The sequence below is a fragment of the Sylvia atricapilla genome, chromosome Z (assembly GCF_009819655.1).
Source record: "Sylvia atricapilla isolate bSylAtr1 chromosome Z, bSylAtr1.pri, whole genome shotgun sequence".
NCBI classification, from domain to species: domain Eukaryota; kingdom Metazoa; phylum Chordata; class Aves; order Passeriformes; family Sylviidae; genus Sylvia; species Sylvia atricapilla.
The window spans coordinates 75,551,851-75,572,842 of record NC_089174.1 but is presented as its reverse complement, the minus strand read 5'-3'; positions in this window follow the sequence as shown (position 1 = coordinate 75,572,842).

The window sequence follows — 20,992 nt, the reverse complement described above, 5'->3', positions numbered from 1 at the left end:
TCACTGTAGTGTGATTAACAATACGAATTTGCTGCTCTCACCCCTGTACATGCTTGCTATCTATTTGAATGAACTGTCAGGTCACAGCAGCACTTTGAAAATATTTCCTGACACCTGGAAAATTAGTAAATATTTCCTGTTCTTGTTGTGTCTGCCAAAAATAGGAATTTCAGAAATCAGATAGTTAACTTCACAGACATCACCACCTTCGCTTTGGCCCATCTTAATGTGGTTTTCACTGGGGTTTGAGAGTGTTCAGGGAAATTGAGGCTGACAAACTGGTGTGTTCAGCCTTTTTTTCTCTTCCAAAAGTGGCATGATCTATCTTCTGGGTGGTGAGAGACCACGCACAACTCAGCTACTTCACTTAATTATTTCAGGGCGGAGGAGTTTAGTGATCAAACAGGTATTAAAATAGCAAGACGTCCAAATGCTGAAGTATTCCTTCCCTGCTCCTTTGCAGCAGCTGCCAGTGACCCCTGTACATGTGCTGAGTGCCTCAGCCGTGGGTGGCTGTGTGACACTCGTGCCTGGAGACCCTGGCTTTTCTGCAGGGATACAGCCACAGTCCTGGCAGCCCCATGTCCCCTGAGCTGCCTTCCTGGTACTGCAAAATACTCTGTGTAAACAAACAAACTTGTGTTTGGATGAAGAAAAGGACAAAGATTTCCTTCACTTTATTAGTACATGGTGCTCCTAATCCTCCCTGATCCTCTTCCATTCACTGTGCTTCCAAAGCGATTGCACCTCAGGCTCATGTGCTTGCTGCCTTCCTACTCTTGGAAGCTATCAAGCAAAAAACTCAACTGAAATTAAGCGCAACAGTTGATTATGAATGAGCTTCTCTTAACTGTTCTAAGAAGACACAGACTAATTTTTCAAAAAATTACATAATCAACACAGCTTTTCTGCTCTACAAACACTGAGCCTACCTTAAGTGTCTTTTGATAAACTAGAACAACTGGAATCCTATGAACATTACTTGAAAATATCTTTCTTTCTCACAAGAGAAACATCTATTTTTGAAGAACAAATAATGGTTTGGAATGCCATTGAAATCCAAACACAATATTAGTATGTTCCTGAAAAAAAAGGTACAATGCTGGGGGAGAATGCACCAGAGCCCTTGCAGCTGTGTCACACTTTCCTGTTTGTTATTTTTAGTTTTCCATTCCTACTCTTTATTTTGGGCTTTGCTTTGCTTCCTATGTAGCTTCCCCTTAACTCCTGTATCGCTCTGTCTTACATATTTCAGGCATTTGGCTTGCTCTCTCTTTTTTTTTTTTTTTTTTATTAAAAGGAAACCCAAGCAGTGCTGTCCAGTTTCAGGAAGTCATGTTTCTCTTGGCAGTGACTGAGTTCTTGGTTTTCTAAAAGCATTTAGGAAACTTACATTGCTAGTTTTCAGCTTTTAAGATACTCAGGCTTCATAAGCATAAAAGAGCAGTACACAAAGGAAGCTCAAGCCTGCTCTGTAGGCAAGTATGTCCTGATCTTTCCACCTGGGAAGCCATCACTACCCAGTCTCACCTTAACTTCCCAGCCTAGCATTTAATTAGAAAAGGAACATAAAGGGGCTCTAGGGAAACAATGTATCATAAAGAAATTTCATGTCTTTCCCCTGCCTTCGTTAAAATATTGAAGTAATCTCTTAGAGCTAAGTAACTTACCTACAGATCAGAGGATATTTTCACCTGTTAAAGATGTACTACAAATTCTGTGTAATGACTGAATGCTTTGCTAGTAGCCTAGGGCCTATCTGCAAAGAATTAGGAACTTTGCCTGATGTTTAAAAACATACAAGGATTTTTGTGGAAAATTTTTTGTTTACCCCACAAGGAACTCTACAGGGGGATGCACTTCCTTGCATGTATGCACCCAGAGACTCAGAAATCAGCAGCCATGTACTCAATCTAAGAGATAGTGTTAAAAAGCCCAAACTAAATCCTTTAGCACGTTGAAACAGATGTCATGATTTCTTGAGACTTGGCTCCCAACTGAGGCTGTGAGCTTGGGGCTGGCAATATTGACACTGTTGGATAGAAAGAACAAACTCAAACACTGAACAGAAAAGTATCAGTCTCCCTTTCCTAATTCTCTCACTTCTCTACACAGACTCTTCAATCTGCTGAAATTTGGCTGTGACTATGTCAAGTAACAACCTCTGGCTTCCCCTGGCCAGAGAGAGCTGGCACTGCAACTCACAGCATTTTACCACCACCACAACTGGCTTAAAGCAACCAATAAAGCAATGTTTGATGAAAACTATGCACAGGTTAGTGCATATGGGGATTAATTAGGTTAGTAACGTTGGCATAAATTATCTTAAATAATTTTCAAGGCTTTACCAATATTTACCAGGGTAATAAAAATCTACCAGCTACCCACCAAAGATGCTCTGTCAGTCCCTTCCATGACTGGGCAGTGGAGAAAAAATACAACAAAAGGCTCATGAGTAAAGGGCAGGGAGAGATCTCTCACTGAATTCTATCATAGGAAAACCAGATTTGATGTGAGGAAATTATTAGAATTTACTACCAATAAAATATCAGAACAGGAAAATGAAATATAAACCAAATTTTAAAAAACCCACCTTGTCCCCACCTCTCTCTCTTTCCTGGGTGCTGCCTCCTCTCTGCAGCAGTGCAGGGACATGGGGAGTGGAGGGTATGCTCAGTCCATCACACATTGGTCCTGCCACTACTTAAGGAGAGGAGTCCTTTCTATGTCTTGTATAGGTAACTAAGTAGAAAATCATTGTGTGGTGGCACTTTTCTTTTGATCTCTGGGTGGACACATAAAAAGCAGAAGAAGGTGAGATCAGCCTCAGCTGATTCAAATCTGCAAATACTGGACACCTGGAACTTGATGATTTCACACGGTAGTTATGTGGTAGCTGATCTCAACCCTTGAGTGATAAGATAGAGTCGTCATCCAGTGCTGCAGTTAGAACATAATGTAAGGAGCTAGAAAAGTCGTATTGATTCAGGCTGAAAATTCTTCTAGTCCAATATGCACTTCATAATGACCCTTATCTCTCTAGCAGCCATCAAACAGATAGGTTTTTTTCCTCAGGGCTTCCTTGGCATCTGACAGCTCTCAAGTCTATAATAACAAGACTGTTCTGTACTTCTAACCATGCCAGCATCAGAGATACTTGTGCTGTGCTGAAAGACTCATCCATGGACAGAGTTGTCGGGCAGACCCCAGTTTATAGTCACTTGAACTACAGCTTCCAGTTTCCTTTAGTCTGAAATTAGATTAATTCTTTGAAACTCGTAGTTTTCTATTATATCAAGCAATTTTTAAGGAAGCATCATCCAACTTTAAGTCCTGGGGCCTCAGAGTTCATTGACTTGAGTCAAGTGAGCCTTCCAGCTGTTCACAGCACGTTAACAAAATCAGCTGTGCAGTTTGCATCTTCTCTTTACATAGAATCATAGAATGATTTGGGGTGAAAGGAACCTCAATGAGAGTTCCAACCCCCCTGCCATGGGCAGGGACACCTTACAGTAGACCATGTGTCTCAGGGCCCCCTCCAACCTGGTCTTGAATACTTCCAGGGATGGGAAATCCAGTTTCTCAGAGCAGCTTGTCCCTGTGCTTACACTATCACAGAAAAAATTTCTTCCTAATATCCAATCTAAACCTACATTGTTTCAGTTTAAAGCAGCTCACCTTTGTCCTGTCACTACATGCCCTTTAAAAAGCCTGTCTCTGTCTTTCTTGTGGTTTTTCCTTCAGCTGCTTGAAGGCTTTCATGCTCCCTTCATGTACTGAAAGGAGTTGCCACCATTGCCATATGGGCAGACCTCAGCCAGGCAGTGCCCATCCTGCTCCAGCCCCAGTTCCCTGGACGCCTTCACAGGGTGGTAGGTATGAAACAACCCTTTCCAATCACTTACATGTAAACAATTTTTTAAAACTTTTTTTTTCGTGTTTCTTAGGCTCTTTGCAGTAGTGTCAGGAATGGAAGGAGATGGGACTTAAAGGTCTGTTGGAAGACTGCATTTCAGGGACAGGCTGTACTGCTGCAACCACACGTGACATGGCAGTGGATGGAATTAGCAGGAGAGGAGAGGCTGAAGACCTTATTTCTCCAATTAAGCCTGAGCCTATAATCAGCTCACTGGCCATACACTGTCCTCTTTTACCATACACTGGATAAGATGTCTTTCTCAGGACATGTAATTTTCTAATTGCCAAAAATAGCTCTCTTTGCTGAGTGATGTGTATTACCTGGGTCCACGTGTAAGTTTCTGACTGTTTCATGTGCTTTTATGCTGCAAAAACTGAGGTATAAAAGCTCTAGAATGACTCATTTCTTTATTTATGTTTTTCAGCTTTTGAATGGAAAAACCAGTTCTTGTATTTGTGACATTTCCCCCCTTGTTATATTAAAACAAAGATAAGATGAAGAACTAAAGAGCAGTGAAGAAAGGTGAGAATGATAGTATGTCATATTCAGGGACTTATTTCTTTACCAGGACATGAAGTACTTCTGTATTACACATGGAACTTGGAGAAAAAAAATGGATACAATACATAATATTGCACATAATCCAAACCAACCAAATTTTACTTTTATGTAGTATCTGCCATTTTCCTTTTCTGTTTGGGTTTGTAGAGCCCAAAAACCTGTGAACCAATCCTGCTTCCAATTAAGTAAATAGTAAAGAATTCTGTGATTGGAAAAAAAAAGGAGCCATAGCATGCCTGTATAGTATGAAATTGTGCAGGAAGGTATGAAACTTCCTATGCTGTTTAGTAGCAGAATAGGAGTCACTGCAAGAAAAACAAAAATAAAACCAGAGTTAAGCATTTAATGGACAGAAATGCCATTGCATTAATCTGTATTTATTTGTGTTTATTAGTTGGATATTCTTTACTTTCCTGCACGCATGTGAAAACCCTTACTGAACTTTCCCAAATTTTCATCCCTCTCTGCTCTGTGGAATGCTTTGGATTTGCAGCCAGATCTTTGCTGTGATTAAGGAGTAAGGTCTTGTGCAGGGAAAAGAGCTGGCATTCTTTTAAATGAATCAAAATATGTGTTCTCTATTTTAAAAACACAATATATCCTCACTCCCTGTAAACAATCTGACCTTCAGGTGGAATGCAGCCAGAGGGGCTATAAATAGCACCCTTAGTAAGAGTGGAGACAGAAGCATTGAGAATTCAGCTGGCAGTCCTCACATGGAGAAACAGCAGATGAGCTACCTGTAGATTTTGTGTTCTGAAAAGATCAGATGTAATGTCTATAGGAACTCAGCTGAATTCTGTGCTAGTCAGGTAGGAATATCTTTCTCCTGTAAACAACAACCTTCAGGTATCCTGTGGTTTGATATCAAGAGGAATGTCAATTAGCTTTATTTCTTGTTGCCATAATTTGGTATGGGAAAACTTGATTATGATGCAGAGTGTGTACTTTTCCTGTATCCTAGAGCTAACAATTTTAATGAAGAAGCTTTGAGCATGAGACTGCTACAAATTATTTACTCATCAGAGATCTGCAAGTTTGTTAAACAGTCATGAATCATTTCTCCATCTCTGTACAGATGTTATCTTCCATCAGGCTTGTGGATCTTTGCAACCATTTATCCAGAAAGACTCATGTGAAAATATTTTTATTCACACAGGAATTTTGAGAACCAGCATTTTTTCACACAAGTATGTTTGTATGTAAGACAGATGGTGCACATATATTACACTGGCTGACTGTCATCTGCAATTAAATTTTATTAATTTCTCACAGAATATAAATTAAATCATAGGAAGATCCTCTCCATAGCCCCCACCCACATACCTCTGAACCTGTTGGGTCTGTAGAAGCATAGAAGCCCAGAAGGACAGATAACACCAGTATGAGTTCCTGTTATAGCTCTCAGATATGCTGTAAAAAAACCTGTATGTCCTAGTTTTTATTTTATTTTCCAAACTCATTTCAGTGGCATTTAAATGTGGAAGTCCTGCTTCCCTCCTCAAAACCAGGCCTTCTTCTCTTACAATGCAAACAACATCCTCCACATCAGAAAAACTAAATAGACAGCCCATTAAAGCTGTGTAAAAGCACCAGCTGCCTGGACACATACCAGGACAGCAAAACTATTTACCCCAAGAGCCTTCCAGAGGCTTCAGATCAATTCCATTGTATGTGGAGTTGACTCACGTAATTTTGAGACCTCATTGTCCCTTTCCCTCTCTGCTTCCCTCCATTTGTTTCATGCCATTGTTTCTAGGTAGACATTAAAATGCTCTGGGACAAAGACCATGTCTTCCTGTAAGTTTACACAAAGCAAAGTACAAAGAAGTCCCAGTACCATGTGGGACTGTGCAACCTCACACTGCTTTGGGAAAACCACACACATATAGAGCCAGGGAGCTAAGCATGCACATGTGCAAAAACCTCAACTTCAAATGCTGGCTATGGTTAACACGCAGAGTGGTGTATCACACCTGTGACTCACCACATCAGTTCAGTATCCCTGATATTCCCTCTATGAATCTAAGGCTTAAGCTACAGAGAAGGGGAATCAATAACTTCATACATGGACAGCATGCAGGTTGCCCAGAGAAGCTGTGGATGCTGCACTCCTGGAATGTCCAAGACAAGGTTTTATGGGGCTATGAAATACATTATCCTTAGGCTGCCTTCAAACAAAACCATTCTGTGATTCTATGACATGCTATGTAACACTGCTGTCTCTATTAAAGTAGCTCTTTGAGCTCCTATTTAGTGTTCTCTTCTTGAGTCTTGCTAGGCTACAGCAAAGGCTAAACAGGCTAAAACCTGTTACCTATTCCTTTTCCCACACAACAGGTATAAATGCTTTTCTTTAATTATAATATTTACTTCTTTATACTATTTCTGTCCAGTTCCTCTTGAAAGGGTAAGTTTCCTTCCATGATTTGGAACATGAAAGAAAGAAAACAGAAAACCACAGAAGAAATATTGAGCCAGTGTTGAGATCTGTGAAGCTTTTAGCACTATAGTGCAATGACTATGTTCTATACTTGTGATTAAAAAAAAAAAAAGCCATATTTATTCCTTGTATAGTGATCACATCCTTATCTCTAAAGCACATTTCCCTTTCCTGTTTAAAAAGGAAGAAAGTGAGACCCAGTGTACTGATGTAATATAGCCAGGGTTACTCACCAGACAGGGAGAGGTGGAAACAGGCTCAGGTCTCCCGCTAATCCTTGAGGTACTGAAAATCATTCGTCACTCTACATCTAAGCTCATGCCTTAGGATTTTCCCCATGAGGATGAATATTCTGTTTCTAAAGTGCCTCCCCAATAAGTGCTTAGAGAAGGGCAATTGTGACTTCATACATAGGGTGTAAAGACTGCAAGAATGAATCCCTTGACTATAGTGCCAAGTTTCCAAGAAGCGGCTTAAAACATCTTCAGACTTTTTCCTTGCTATCATGCCTTCATGAGAGGTAAATATTTTTCTTTCTAATCTGTACACTTAGCACTTTCAAATGTTTTCATCATCCACAGGGTGCTGTCTTCTTGAAAGAATTTATTCAGTCAGAAGTTATATTTGAGAAATAGTCTATTACTAATAAAGTATGTTTCAAAAAAAGCCAAAAATCGTGTCTAAACTCAGACATTCATTACCAGCTATATAGAAAATCTCTCTTTATGCTTGAGAATTTTTTGTACTACTTTTTTATTAAAATGAGGCATCATTTTTATTAAAATGAAGCACCAGAAAAGAACTTCCTTTGTGCCTTGTAAGTTGGAATTTTAAATACCAAATACTATGAAGTATTTCTGAGTTTGGGAGAAGAGGCCTTGCCATTGAATTCACACAGACACTCAAACTTCTAGGGAGAAATAAAAGCAAGAAAACATAAATCAAAAGGAAAGAGAAAACCATAAAACCCAGTAAAGCTTACTGCACAGCAGTGGCTCTCCTTGCCTATCAGATTGTGCCCTACTCAGATCCTGTCTGTCTCATTACTTCTGTCCCCACCTTGGTTTTCTTTTTTTCTTTCATTCCCCAAGGTGTGGCTTCTCCTCTAGTGCTTGGCTCCTGCAGCCACTGTGTCTCCCTTGTCTCAGGCACATTTTTTGCTGAGTGCTACACACTTCCTATGCCTTTTCCAGGCATCTCATTCACATTCCTCCTGAAAATGCTTTGGATGGGGCCATATGGGCAGTGTGGGGGTTACCCTTGAGACTGGGTAACACAGACTTGCAGTTGTGGTCCTTCCTCAGCTGGAGATGCCACTTCTGAGGGCCAACATGACCATAACCAGTAATATTGTTGTGTGTACGGATGAGGGGATCGAGGATCCATGGAAGCAGCCGGGCAGCTGCCTAGCAGGGCCTTCTGAAGTCTGTTCCTCTTGCTGCCAATCTGAATCCATTTCTTTAGACAAAGTAGGTGCTGGGGGACAAGTAGGGCTCAGCCATCATCTTGCTGTGCATGGTGCATCCACACTGCTGGGCTGCCTGTGTGCAAAAGGCTCTCTGTTCTAGCAATACTGACAAGATCTCTTCACCTGAGCAAGAGCATACTTTTGTTGGTGCTGCCTAAACCAGTTCACAGTGGAAGAAACTCCTCTGACAGGAGACTCTTTTCCTGGAATAAATTCATAGCACTAAGGTTTGTCTTGGCAATTTTCTTCAGAATTACACCCAACACTACCATGATGTACCAGCCTGCTGTGGGGCCACAATTTGTTCAAATCATGTCAAAGAACCCTCATTCCAAGGGAAAGTGTCAAGCGCTCTTGTTCTCTTCTTGTTAAGAAAGAAATAATTTCTCTACCCGTGTAAACTTTACTGCCACTGTGCTTGCAGTAAAACACCTGAAAATTTTACCATTGGCTGAAAAAGTGTTGCTTAGCTCTTGCTAATTTAAATATCTTATTTAAATATGATTTTATTGGATACAATCTAAGGAGTTAAAACTGCAGTGCAAAAAAGCAGGTGGAATCAAACAAAGAATTGACAAATGATGCAACCTGGAGATTTGTAAGAATTATTGTGTTGGGTTTTGTTCCTTAAAGCAGTAGCAAAGTGCTTTGGGAACATTGCAGGTTTGGATATGGATTAACATTTGCTCTAAATTGTAGCTTGGTAAATTTCATGTAAAATCCAGATTAAAAAAATGAAAAACTTACATCTTGGTATCATGCTATAATCCACTAAAACTGCAAATAAGCATTTTGTACTTTAAAATTAAATTCTCTCAGTAAAATCATTACACATCAAATATTATGAGTAAAATTTGTAAGTTAAATAGTTATGATAACATACTATGTTGTTGGCATTTTTTAACTAAGAAGTATTGAGTGACATCTATATTATTCTTCATTTGCTCCAGAATGTTGTTGGTAACATTAAAGAACGATTTTTGTTTAACATAACAATGGATAACTATTTAATTCTGGTGGAAGAAAAAGACAACAAATAAAGGCTTTTCTATTTCTCTTTTCATTTGTTTGTTTTGTGTGGAAAGGAAGAGCTAAATAAGTTGTATTCTGAGCCAAAAATTGTTAAATGACATTGGCACCAATATCTGAAAAATGCCAGAGAAAAACATAGCTTAGGAAAAGAAAGAATAAATATTTTTCAAGAGGAAAGATAGTGGGGTTTTATGCTTTAAAAATGTACTCTCTGTGGTAGACCTCACTGGCTGTGATCTCAGTTCTCCCATGAGATCAGCTTTCTGACTGGTGTATTAAAATTCAGAAATATAAGAAATACTGTGAGCTCTATTCCATCATGCAGCTTTTAAAACACATGGAAATTTCCCTATATGAGATGTGAGTGATATTCATGGGATCCTGTAACCACGTCTGGAATAAATGGAGAGGCTGTCTGCACACAATCACTCCCATTTCTTGTCAGTCTCAAAATTGCTGTGACTCCGGTCTCATTAGCCAAGTATGTCATCAGAGGACAACATCATAACTGAAATATCTTCAGCACCTAGACTCTACTATGATTGTGTTACATTTTCTTAGCTAAAAGGTAGATCAAAACTGTTTGGAAATGCCATTTGAACACTCAATACAACCAGGTCTCCTGGAGACATTTCTGGGAACTTGTGATTCTGTCACTGGAGTTCCCCTTCCCTCCTTATGTGTTGGGTTTGAGCAGTGTCTCAGTGAGATCAGGCTGCCTCCAAGATGATGTTAGACAAAATCTAAGACTACCTTGGCCAACACAATGGTAACTCAAGTATTTACACTTTCCCAGCCTAAATTTATCTTCGAATCAATCAGATTTTCATTGTAAGGGATGCTGCTCTCTGTTTGCAAGCAAAACTGCAGGCAGTAGATGTGCACATTTCAACCATAAGCATTTAGATAACAAAATCTTACCTGTGTAATTGACCTCTCAAGTAAAAAATAAACATTTTAATTGCAAAATTGGTATTTTGTTTAGGAATCTATGACAGTGTATGGGCCTGCCTAAGACTGATCCATGTTTACATCCATTCACTTCAAAGGCAGAATGTGTCTGCCCCTCCTTGTAACAGCGGCTGAGTCCTGGGAGCATTCATTGCACAACCCGGTGAAAAACTGTGTACTCACTGTGTGCTGGGTGCCTCTCTGAGCTTGAGTTCACTGGGAAATCACACCTAGACAATGAACATTGCTAAAAACCCCATAAAACATAAAAAGCTGCCAAGGCAAGAAGGGGATGCACACGCAGTACAAGGATTCTGAGCAGGGCTTACCACATCAAAAGGGGATATGCTGCAAACACCACGAGTCTGGACTAAGGGAGCTTAACAGTGTGGGCAATTAGTGTGTGCTAGTGCTGAGGTGACACAGGGTGGTGTTGTCAGCCACAAAGCTGTGGTTGACCTCATGCAGCCTTGCCTGGAGGAGTAGGTTGGACTCCAGCCCTCCAGTGTCTGCTCTAACTACCACCTATACAATTCTTATTTAAAGTGCTCATACAGCCGTGGAGTCATTTGCTTTCCTTCTAAAGTTCTACAATTCATTCACTACAACTGTACACATCTGTTGGGGGTTAGGTTTGTTCCTTTTTACTCTAAAGAATTTTTTCCCCATAAGTTACCAAGGAGACTAAATATCATACTTAAGACTACTTAATAAAACAAAAGGTTGGTCGAAGCTCGGAGGGGGGGTGGAGGTTTGAGGCAGGTAAAGGACAGAGCTTCAGGCAGCCTGTCTCTGTGGTTTTCACTGTTCAGCGAGAAGGCACGGCTGGGCTGGAGGAGTTCACTTCTCTGGAGGAGTACAGTCCTGGGAAGTCTGCCATCATCTGCTCGCCCTGGAATTCTGAGCTCCTCTGCTGCCCGGGGAGAGCTGGGCCAGCCCTGCCCCGCCATCGTGGTTCCATCAGTGCTGCTCCTCTTGCTACAGAGTGACCCTGCACCCCCCTGCCCTGCCGGGACACCCTGCCCCTGCCCTGCCCCTGCCCTGCTGGGACACCTGCTGGGAATCCTGCCATCCCAGCTACCAGCCCACGACTTCTCCACTGTTTCCAGCTTGGTGCTCTGAGGATCCTACAAAGGCACCAAGACCAAACAGCCCTGGGCTTTTGTGAAGCAAAGTCCTCGAGGTTCTTGGTACTGTTTTTGTTATCAATGCTGTAGTTGGCTTTTTTTTGTTGTTGTTGTTGTTTGTTTGTTTGTTTGCTTTGTTATACATACTGGTAAAGAACTACTATTTCTATTTCCAAAATCTTTTGTCTAAAAGCTTTTAACTGAAAATTTATAATTGGAAAAAGGGTGATGGTGGTTTACAGTCTCCATTCCAAGGGAAGCTCCAGCTTTCCCTGGCAGATACCTGTCTTCCCAAACCAAGACAACATCTGGTCCACTCCTGGTGTTTTCTAGAGGGTGAGAGGAATTCTCTCAAAGAACTTCTCATTCCCTATAAATTATGTAGGGAATCTACAGCAAACAGATCACAGAGTCACAGAATCACAGAACCACAGAATATTCTGGGTTGGAAAGGACCCACAAAAATGCAGTAGTTTTCTGCACTGCACTGCGTGAGTTAAGTGAGGTGAACACTACTTCAATCTTTCAGCTGAGATAAATGCCACAGCATTCTTCTGGACCCTGTGGTAAAATGGCATTTATAGCTATATACATATTAAATATAGTGAACCATAACACAGTACCAAGGAAGTACATTATCTGGCAGATGGTGAGTGGAAGTTGGAATGGAATGGAATGGAATGGAATGGAATGGAATGGAATGGAATGGAATGGAATGGAATGGAATGGAATGGAATGGAATGGAATAGAAGAGGTTGTTTCAGTTGGAAGGGGCCTACAAAAACCATCTCACCCAAGCCTACAATGCGGTGGCAGGGAAATCAAGCATCTTTTTATTGTTATATGATCAGAAGGAAGTAATAAGAAGAAAATAGAATTGTCGTGAGAGAAGTAGAGGAATATGTAAAATCACTGCTGATTGAATAGATAAGCACACATTCTGTGTGAAAATAAAACTTTCCAGTAAGATATTGAAGTATTGAAACAGAAGAGACTTATGAACTTTTGAGATAGTTTTCCAGAACTTGGGTACTTCTGGAAGCAGAGCAGGGTTTGTGAATAAACTTTTCTACCTAACATTGACCTTTGAATATCTAGTTTTGACTGTTATCTTGAACATTTGTCCTCCCAATTGTAACAAATATGAAATCAATCTGTTGGTCAAAATAAAACAGATCAAAGTGGCCAAAAGCATCCATGCAGAGGGAAAGGCATTCTGATTTTGTGTCATAATTCTGTCATCATTTAATAATATGTCCATTTTCAAAAGCCACTTAACAACAACAGAAATAACATTTTCCTGTGGAATGAAAGAATAGAAATATCTTGAGAGAGCTGTTTAACATATCAAGATCACTTACTGATGTTTTAGAGAGATGTAAGAAAGTACAGGCATCTCACCATCTTGCTGGAAATGTCTCTTGAGGTAGTTACCAGAGAGCAAGAAGTACAGAGAAACAACCTCAACACAATATTCAATGATTCAGAAAAATGACGGAACCTTTTTCTTCCTCTCTCCTGAGGAGTGTTGCCAAATACCAAACCAGTAGGAGTAAGGAATCTGAAATATTTTGGATAAAATGTAATTCTGACTACTTTCCATCCTGTGTTGTACTTAAATAGAAGATCCAGATACATATCTTAAGCCCTTACTGAGGAAGGAAGAACTGCGCTAAAACTGCATTCAGAGTGTAGCTGTGGATATGACTAGGGTATTAGGCATTTCCTAAATTTCCAAAACACCTTATCTGAGTTTATCTTCCCCAGGTCAGCTGGGTCTGGCAGCAGGTTAAAGAATACATCAGTTGTATGATTGAGAAATTCAGCCATGGTTTAATTCCAGCCACACATTTGCTGAGGCACAGCCAGGGCACAGTGATTGTCACACAACTTGGTGTTGACACCCTAACAGGTTATGCTAAAAAGGCAATGTGTTGGGAAAAAATGGAAGGAACTTCAGGACTTTATGGATTCTAGGGGATTGTGTTCTGGAAGAGAACCCACCACCCAGCATCTTGAAGGGTGATATCAGACAGCTGGAGATGAGTTTGCTGTTGTGCTGGGGACTTCATCTGTTAGCCTTGGAATGGAAAAAACTCAACCTGGGGGGACTGCACCCTTTTATTTTTTGAGAAACACTTGCACTTAATGAAAAAAATAGACAGGGAACTTTGTTACAGTCTGCTTAATAAATAATTTGTGGGTTTTGCCAACTTTTTCCCCACAAAGAGAAAGGTATTTTGCCAAGTCTGTGAATTCTTAAATTGATAGCTTTGGGAGGAAATACATCTGATTCAGTAATGGAACCAGCAACTTGCTTTCAAGGTGTGGAAGTCTAGAGGAATAAATGTCACAACTAGAACAACCTAATAACCTGATATTTCTTAGAATTTCCTCATCTGAAAAGCAGCCAGATCTCATTTGGCTGAGCTTACAGATGAAGACAAATTCACAGCAAACCAGTAGAAGCAGGATTGAAAAACGTTTTACAGAGCCATTTAGTTTATGTGGTCTGCCTGGAAAGGAACAACTGAGTATTTTAAGAACTCATGTTATCCAGAAGTTAAATATTCCAGGAGGAGAAGATAGTTAAAAAAACTCAGTATGAAGTTATATGACACGGAGAGAGACTGTTTAGAAGAACATGTAGTGACAGAACAAGGGGAAATGGATTCATACTGAAAGAAGGTTTAGATTAGACATTATGAAGAAATTCTTTATTTTGAGGATTATGATACACTGGAACAGGCTGCCCAGAGAAGTTGTGGATGCCTCATCCCTGGAATTGTTCAGGGCCAGGCTGGACGGAGCTCTCAGAAACCTGGGATAGTGGAAGGTGTCTCTGTCCATGGCAGGGGAGTTAAAACTGGATGATCTCTAAGGTACCTGCCAACCAAAGCCATTATATGATCCTATGATTTTTATTAATATTGTATCACATTCAGCTTTTGTGAGCTTATTCTTAGTCCTTAGCAACAGAAATGAAGGAAAACAACAGTGTCACACATTCGATGCAGCAGTGAGGTACTAAGTACCAAATACAATAAATCTGCAGCCACAAATAGGTTGTGGACATGTAAGTTCGACTCAGATTTTTCTCTAAATCTTACAGCATAGTTGCTAAGAAAGATGATATTTAACAATGATGAAACAAAAGTATTAAACCCTGAGAATTTGGTAATGAATCTGAATAGCCAGTACATTACTTTTGAGTTACTTTAATGATGTGTTTTAGCCAATACATCACATCTCTGGTGGCCTTCCTGGTGTGGGTTCTCTAGCACACAATTTTGCTTTTAACCACAGTATTTCTACAATGCTTCAGAAGAAAAAGAATCTAAACCTCCCAAAGTTTGGTTTGTTATTAAATTTCTTGGTTGTTCTGCTGCAATTCCTTATTGCAAAATCAAGATATTTTGCAAAGGTTTTTGGCTAGGAGTGTACCACATATCCATAGAGACAGACATAAAAGTTGGATAGCCAAAACCACTTAAAAAGATTAAAGAGCTGTATCTTAGATATGCTAGATACCTACCCTGGTAATCATACTGGTGACTTTAGGCACACTGGTAAATACAATCCATATATATTTTCTTTTTCCAGGAAGAATATAGGCTTCATATATTCTTAAAGAGACGAACTCGGCAAACTACCTCAAAGAAAACATTTTTGGCCATGCTTGATAGTATTTGTTGAAAGGACTCTGAATTTTTGAATTACCCCTGTATATCTTATGTGATCCATATTTTCTCTTAAATGAAAACTTAGCCCAGTTATGAAAATCTACACACAAAGATGCAGACTGTTCAAGGCTGTCTTCATAAACTTTTGAACCCTTCTGGCATCTAAAAAGGAACACAATCACAAAAGAATTTTAAAGAATTATTGGCATCATTTATCAGAATAGAAGAGTAAGTACTAGCAAACAATAAGCTGTCATTGGTATTTTCCAAAGATGCAATACTAGTTCACAGTTCCACGTTGAAAGCATTTGTGAGACCTCCAATACGAAACCAAAGACTGTGATTAATGTCATGTGCCTGTTTATTTTTCCTCTGAGAACCTGAAAGAGTAAAAAAAAGATCACAACTAAACAAAAGCATATCAATAACAGGAAACTGTTGGTGAGAAATACCCCGATCTTCCTGTAAATTCACGTCACCACATTCCCCAGGGACAAAGGTGCGTGAACAACATGGTAAATAATTATGATTTAATATGAGGCCTTGCTATGCTGTTTACAGTTTAACAACAAAAAGGAATTGTTTCTCAAGGCGCAAAATAAGCAAATAATAGAAACACATATCAATATAATCAGGAAATGATGATGTTATGTCTGGGTCAGCTGCTGAAAACAGATTGCAATCTATCAAAGTATCAACCTGATATCCCTGTGCAGCTCAGAGAAACATCAGTGATGGGAGAGAGTCTTTCCTTGGTTTGCATGCCAATTATCTAATTTTGATTGTTTTTGAAAGTGCTGGGGTCTTGCAGAAGATTCTCTATGGATATTTTTACTTTCTGATGTTTAGGGCATTTAACACTTGTATTTGCTGAAAATACCTAAAAAGATTTCTTGCATTTTGCATAATAAAAAATGAAAATAAACAGGAGAAGGATAGGATGGAAGGAAGAGTAATAGCTGTTCTCTTTCTAGAACATTATTTGTTGAATCTATCCTGCAGTAATGAGAAGAAAAATATCATTGGAGAAGCAAAGAAGGGCTTTTCAGTAGACATCCCTGAATATTCTTAGATCCTTATTAAAATATGTATTTTAGTGAGAAATAAAAAAGCCCCATCGGATCTGAGAATTCAGTAATTTTTTCCTTCAGAAATATTTTTTAGAGTTGCCAAGACAAAACCAGCTGTGTAAAAGTTAAATAGAACAATTTATCTTTGATCGGAGGACCAATACTGATAGAAGAGGCCCAAAGCATTTAAATATATATTCAACCCTTAAATACACATTCAACCCTTAAATACAGAAAAGATCATTTCAGACCGCACTGGTCATATTTTAAAGTTAAGCCAGGTCGGGTCAGGTCAAAGCTTGAACTGGAAAACATCAGGAGTTTTCTTAGTGTTGCCTGAAATAGCATGGGTGACTGGAGTGTCTTTCCCCTATCCCTCAGGGCTGAAATAAGGCATCAGCACTTGAAGTCTGTCAGGTATCAGCTTCTAGGCTTTCAAACATTCCTTAAAGCTTCCAAGAATCATTAATATTTGAAGAACACTGGGGTTTTTTTGCCTTTATCCAGACTATTTTCCTTAAAAGTATGCTGGAGTTTAGGATCTATGTAAATGTTGGCTCCTGCTGAAGGAATCAGTGTGTGCATGTCTGCCATGAATAGGAGGCCTAGGAAATAAGTGGCAGGCTTTGCACAGCTGCTTTAATTCTCCTGAAATTAAAGCATATGTTTTATCATATGCACTGCAGATTGAAGCTACAGTTAATTTTTTTGGCTGTGCCCACCTGCCTTCCCAAGCAGATGATTTCAACACTGTTGTCAGAATAATGCCAGTCATCTTAACAGATGCTTGCCCTTTTATCTGTACTCTACATCACATTCCTTGAAGACAAGGCTGCCAGAAACAAATAAGTTTTCTCAGAGTACATAAAAGAACAATGGACAATAAGAGTTGTTTTATACTGCTGGGTGTAAACAAGAACAACCCAGTTCACATGAAATGAAAAACATTGTTTATCAAGATGTATGTCAGTGGCTGGCAGGTGGCATATGATATTTGGGATCTGACAAAGCATTAGAGCAGGCCACAGGCATTGAATTTGTTAAAAAAAGGCACTTCTGGGGTTGGATGGAGATTGCATTAGAGGCAGTTGGTTCTGTAAACAGTTATAGAGTAAGAAAAAGGAGACCCTTTATTGGTTTCTAGAAAACTCAAGATGCATAATTCCAAAGTTTCCAAATAGACTATTTCAAATGTTCTTTTGAAATGACACTTTATGACTGCCAATTGCCATTACTGTTTTCCAAATACCAGATTAGGAAAAAGGTATCACTTTAAAAGACATTAAGCTAGTTGGCAGGTAGGATGTCTTTTGCCTGTAAGTCAGGCAGGATGCTTAGAAAGTATGTAAGGAACAAGAGAAAACATCTCTGTCCTCTCCAAGCTTTTTATCTCTTCTTTCCACAACTGCCTTCCTGTATACTCTCAGATCCCAGCCTCTGGTTCTGTTCGATGACATGGCTGGATAAGAAGAGAAAGAGAGGAAGGGAAACATTTGCCAGAATTGGATGAGAAGGGGAGGTGGTGTTGGCAATAGAGCTGCTATTTTTGGCTGACAACTTCTCAAAGATATTCTTTCAATTGATTACTAGGATTAAAAACTAAGGTTAAAATATGTGCTTAAGATGAAGCTCAGCTAAACACAAGTAAAAAAAGTTGTAAAGATGCTTCTTTTCCTTGTTATCCCTTGACAAAGAAGAAATCAGTTCTGTTGTAATAAAATGGGCAAACTCATTCACACATGACTATATGCAAGCAAACTCATTCACTGTGCTTGCTTTCCACCACTGCTGAAAAGGAAATAAATGTTTTGTTAATGGATCTAATAAAATACTCAATTTCACCACATTTTCAGCACTTTTCTTTCCCAAAGTAGATCCAAAATATTCCACATGAGCTAGCTCCCTAATTGAAAGACAAAATCATTCTCGCCATCCTATAAGAACATAACGAAGACTCAAACACTTCAGAGTTAACTGGTTATTTGACTATTTTCAGAGTGTCCAGAAAATTGTTAACAAACAAATATGCCACAACTTTAATCCAAACATTATTCTCCATTGTTGCATAAACAATGTTGCTGCTTTGCATGCTTCCTAAGAATTTCTTAAAATATGTGGTGAGTTTTAACTACCTACCAATACAGGTCTGAGAATTAAACACAGGCTGCATCTGTTTTCCCATTTATATTTGAAGAAGACAAGGTAAGAAGAGGGCATGAGTCATCAGAAATATCAGGAATTAATCAGATTCACACAGGAAAATGGATATAAGATTTTGATCTCTTGACAAGAAGAGTGGGTAATATTTCCAAATTTAACAAAATATTTGCAGACAAATAAACTTACCAACTTACTGTGTCCCTATTTCAGCAAGTGAAGTTTGTAATAGCTACTTACAAAACGTTGTATCTGAATTTTTGTATGTTTTTCATACTACTTTTGCTGGTTTTTTTTTTAACATTAATAAGACAAAGAGAAAGTGAGGATCTAGAAACAGAGAAATCATTTAACTCCAGCATGCTATGTTACTCAGCTCACTGGAATATACCTTTCTCACTATGGTTACAAACAGCAACATGAACTCAAATGCTCAGATGGAATAAATCATCATTGCTACAATCACTGAAGCAGAACAGAGGCAATTTCAATCTCAGCTGGATTTAGGATCCAGTTAGTCTGTTACAAGTTTTCACAAGTTCTCTGTGGAAAAGCAAATTACTGTAATGTTCAAATTCCAGTGATTAATTAATGGACATCTATTTCTAAGTCTCAATGGTCTCCAAGGCCTCTCCCTTCACAATTCAGAAGTTTTCTCTGCTTAATACTGCAGTGGTCTCTGTCACATTGGTCCTAGCATGTGCCTATCCTCACTAGCCAGCATAGGCAAGATGATATGGTTATTCTGTGACTTCACAGACAGAAATAACCAGTGACTTTGTGGTTTCTTTGGCAACACTGACGTTCAATTCTGAGTCTTTCCACTGAAAATGAACACAATGAAGGAAGTCTTAAACATTTAGTTTGATCATCCAAAACAGCAGCAACTGGGGAATATTTAGTTTTGAGACAAGGACAAGATGTTAACTTCATTGGTTAAGAGTTGTACAAGTCCTAGCGCCAATTTCTAGACAGGTGAACAAGACGTCAGCTTTCTGAAAACAACTGAACATGGGGCAGTTTGTCTTGGAACTGGAAGGAGATGCTGAATGCTCAACAGTTTCAGGTAAGAGGACTGGAAGCACAAAGAAAATTCTTTCTGCTGGAGGATGGAGGGCTCAGCCATGCACTCCCTGCATTGTGATTCAGCCAAAGAAGGAGAATAACAGAAGTAAATTTCTCCCTTTGTTATTACTTCCCTTTTGATGACTACTACACAGATGAGGGAATATTCTATAAAGAAGATTTAATATCAGGGAAAGTATGTCTCTCAATGGGTCTATTTCTGAAGTCATGCTGCAAAATACAGTTCCTAGGCTACCCATACCAGAAAAATTCCTGTTTGACTGTCAGACAGAGGATTAAAGCTACCTCTTCAAGCAAACCCAAATGTTAAGGACATTTTTACAGTAGATAGATTTTGATTGTCAGAGAAACAGGTATTTGTGTAGCATTGTGTTTAAGGGGAAAAGGCTGCAACATAACACAACTCAAATATCAGCTATAAAATGACTAATCCTGCTTTTTTTCTATATGAAAAATAGTATTCACATAAAGGAAGGCAACTGACTGCTTTCTTTCAAAACTCTAAATTCTTTAATAACTACAACAACAAAAACATCTCAAAGACAACAAAAAACTGACCTATCAAGCATTACACTTTATGAGCATCATTGGTACAGACCTGAAAACAAAGTCAGGAGTGGAATAGAAAAAAATTACAGACACATGTAAAACACACACAGCTGGTGGGTCTGATGCTGCTCTTATTGTCAGCAGTTTTCAAACACTGGAGTTCAACTGGATCCAGTGGTGTCACATCACTAGGACTGAGGATGGAGCAGGAGTCTCTGCAGGCAGGCTGCTCTTCAGAAAACAACTGTGTAAGTGCTTAGGCCTGAGATCTTGTTGCACGAATTGAATTAGATTTGGGTCTACTACTCTTAATGAGAAAATTGGGACAATACTGGGAAAACAAAACTTTTGTAGTTTTAGAGTGTTTTTGTCAATGTCTGCTATAATGGGTTCCCAATAATTGCACAAGATCAACAGTGGCAGAAGATGCAAAATGGAACAGATCAGTGTGCTGTGAATACAGAGTGCAATGGAGATACATGTCTGTTTTTATAATATGTTGGGTAAAAAGAGAAAGGAAGCCAAAATAAACAAGACATGCTGTGTTTGAAAGCTAAAGTGTTTGCAGAAGAAGCATGGCCACAGTATGTAACAATAAAAGTATTGTTCTGTGCAAAGAATACAAATGGAGAGCCTTGGAATATCACACTTCATTGTGAGCATTAAAAAGAGGGGAGAGAATCTCTCTTTTGAAGGGGAGCAGGACTGCCACAGGCAGCTTGGAGATCTGCCTATGAAGTAATTTTAAAGTCACTGGATTATCCTAGCTTTAGGGTAAACACTGACAGACTGTAAAAATAAATGGTCTTCTGTAATTCATTATGACACTCTTCTTTCTAATATCTCTATCCCAGTCAAACACCTACCTCCTGCAGAGCAGATAGCAAGAGAGACACTCTTTCCCTTCTCTTTCCTTTGCAGATTTTTTTTCCTTCTCTGCAAACAT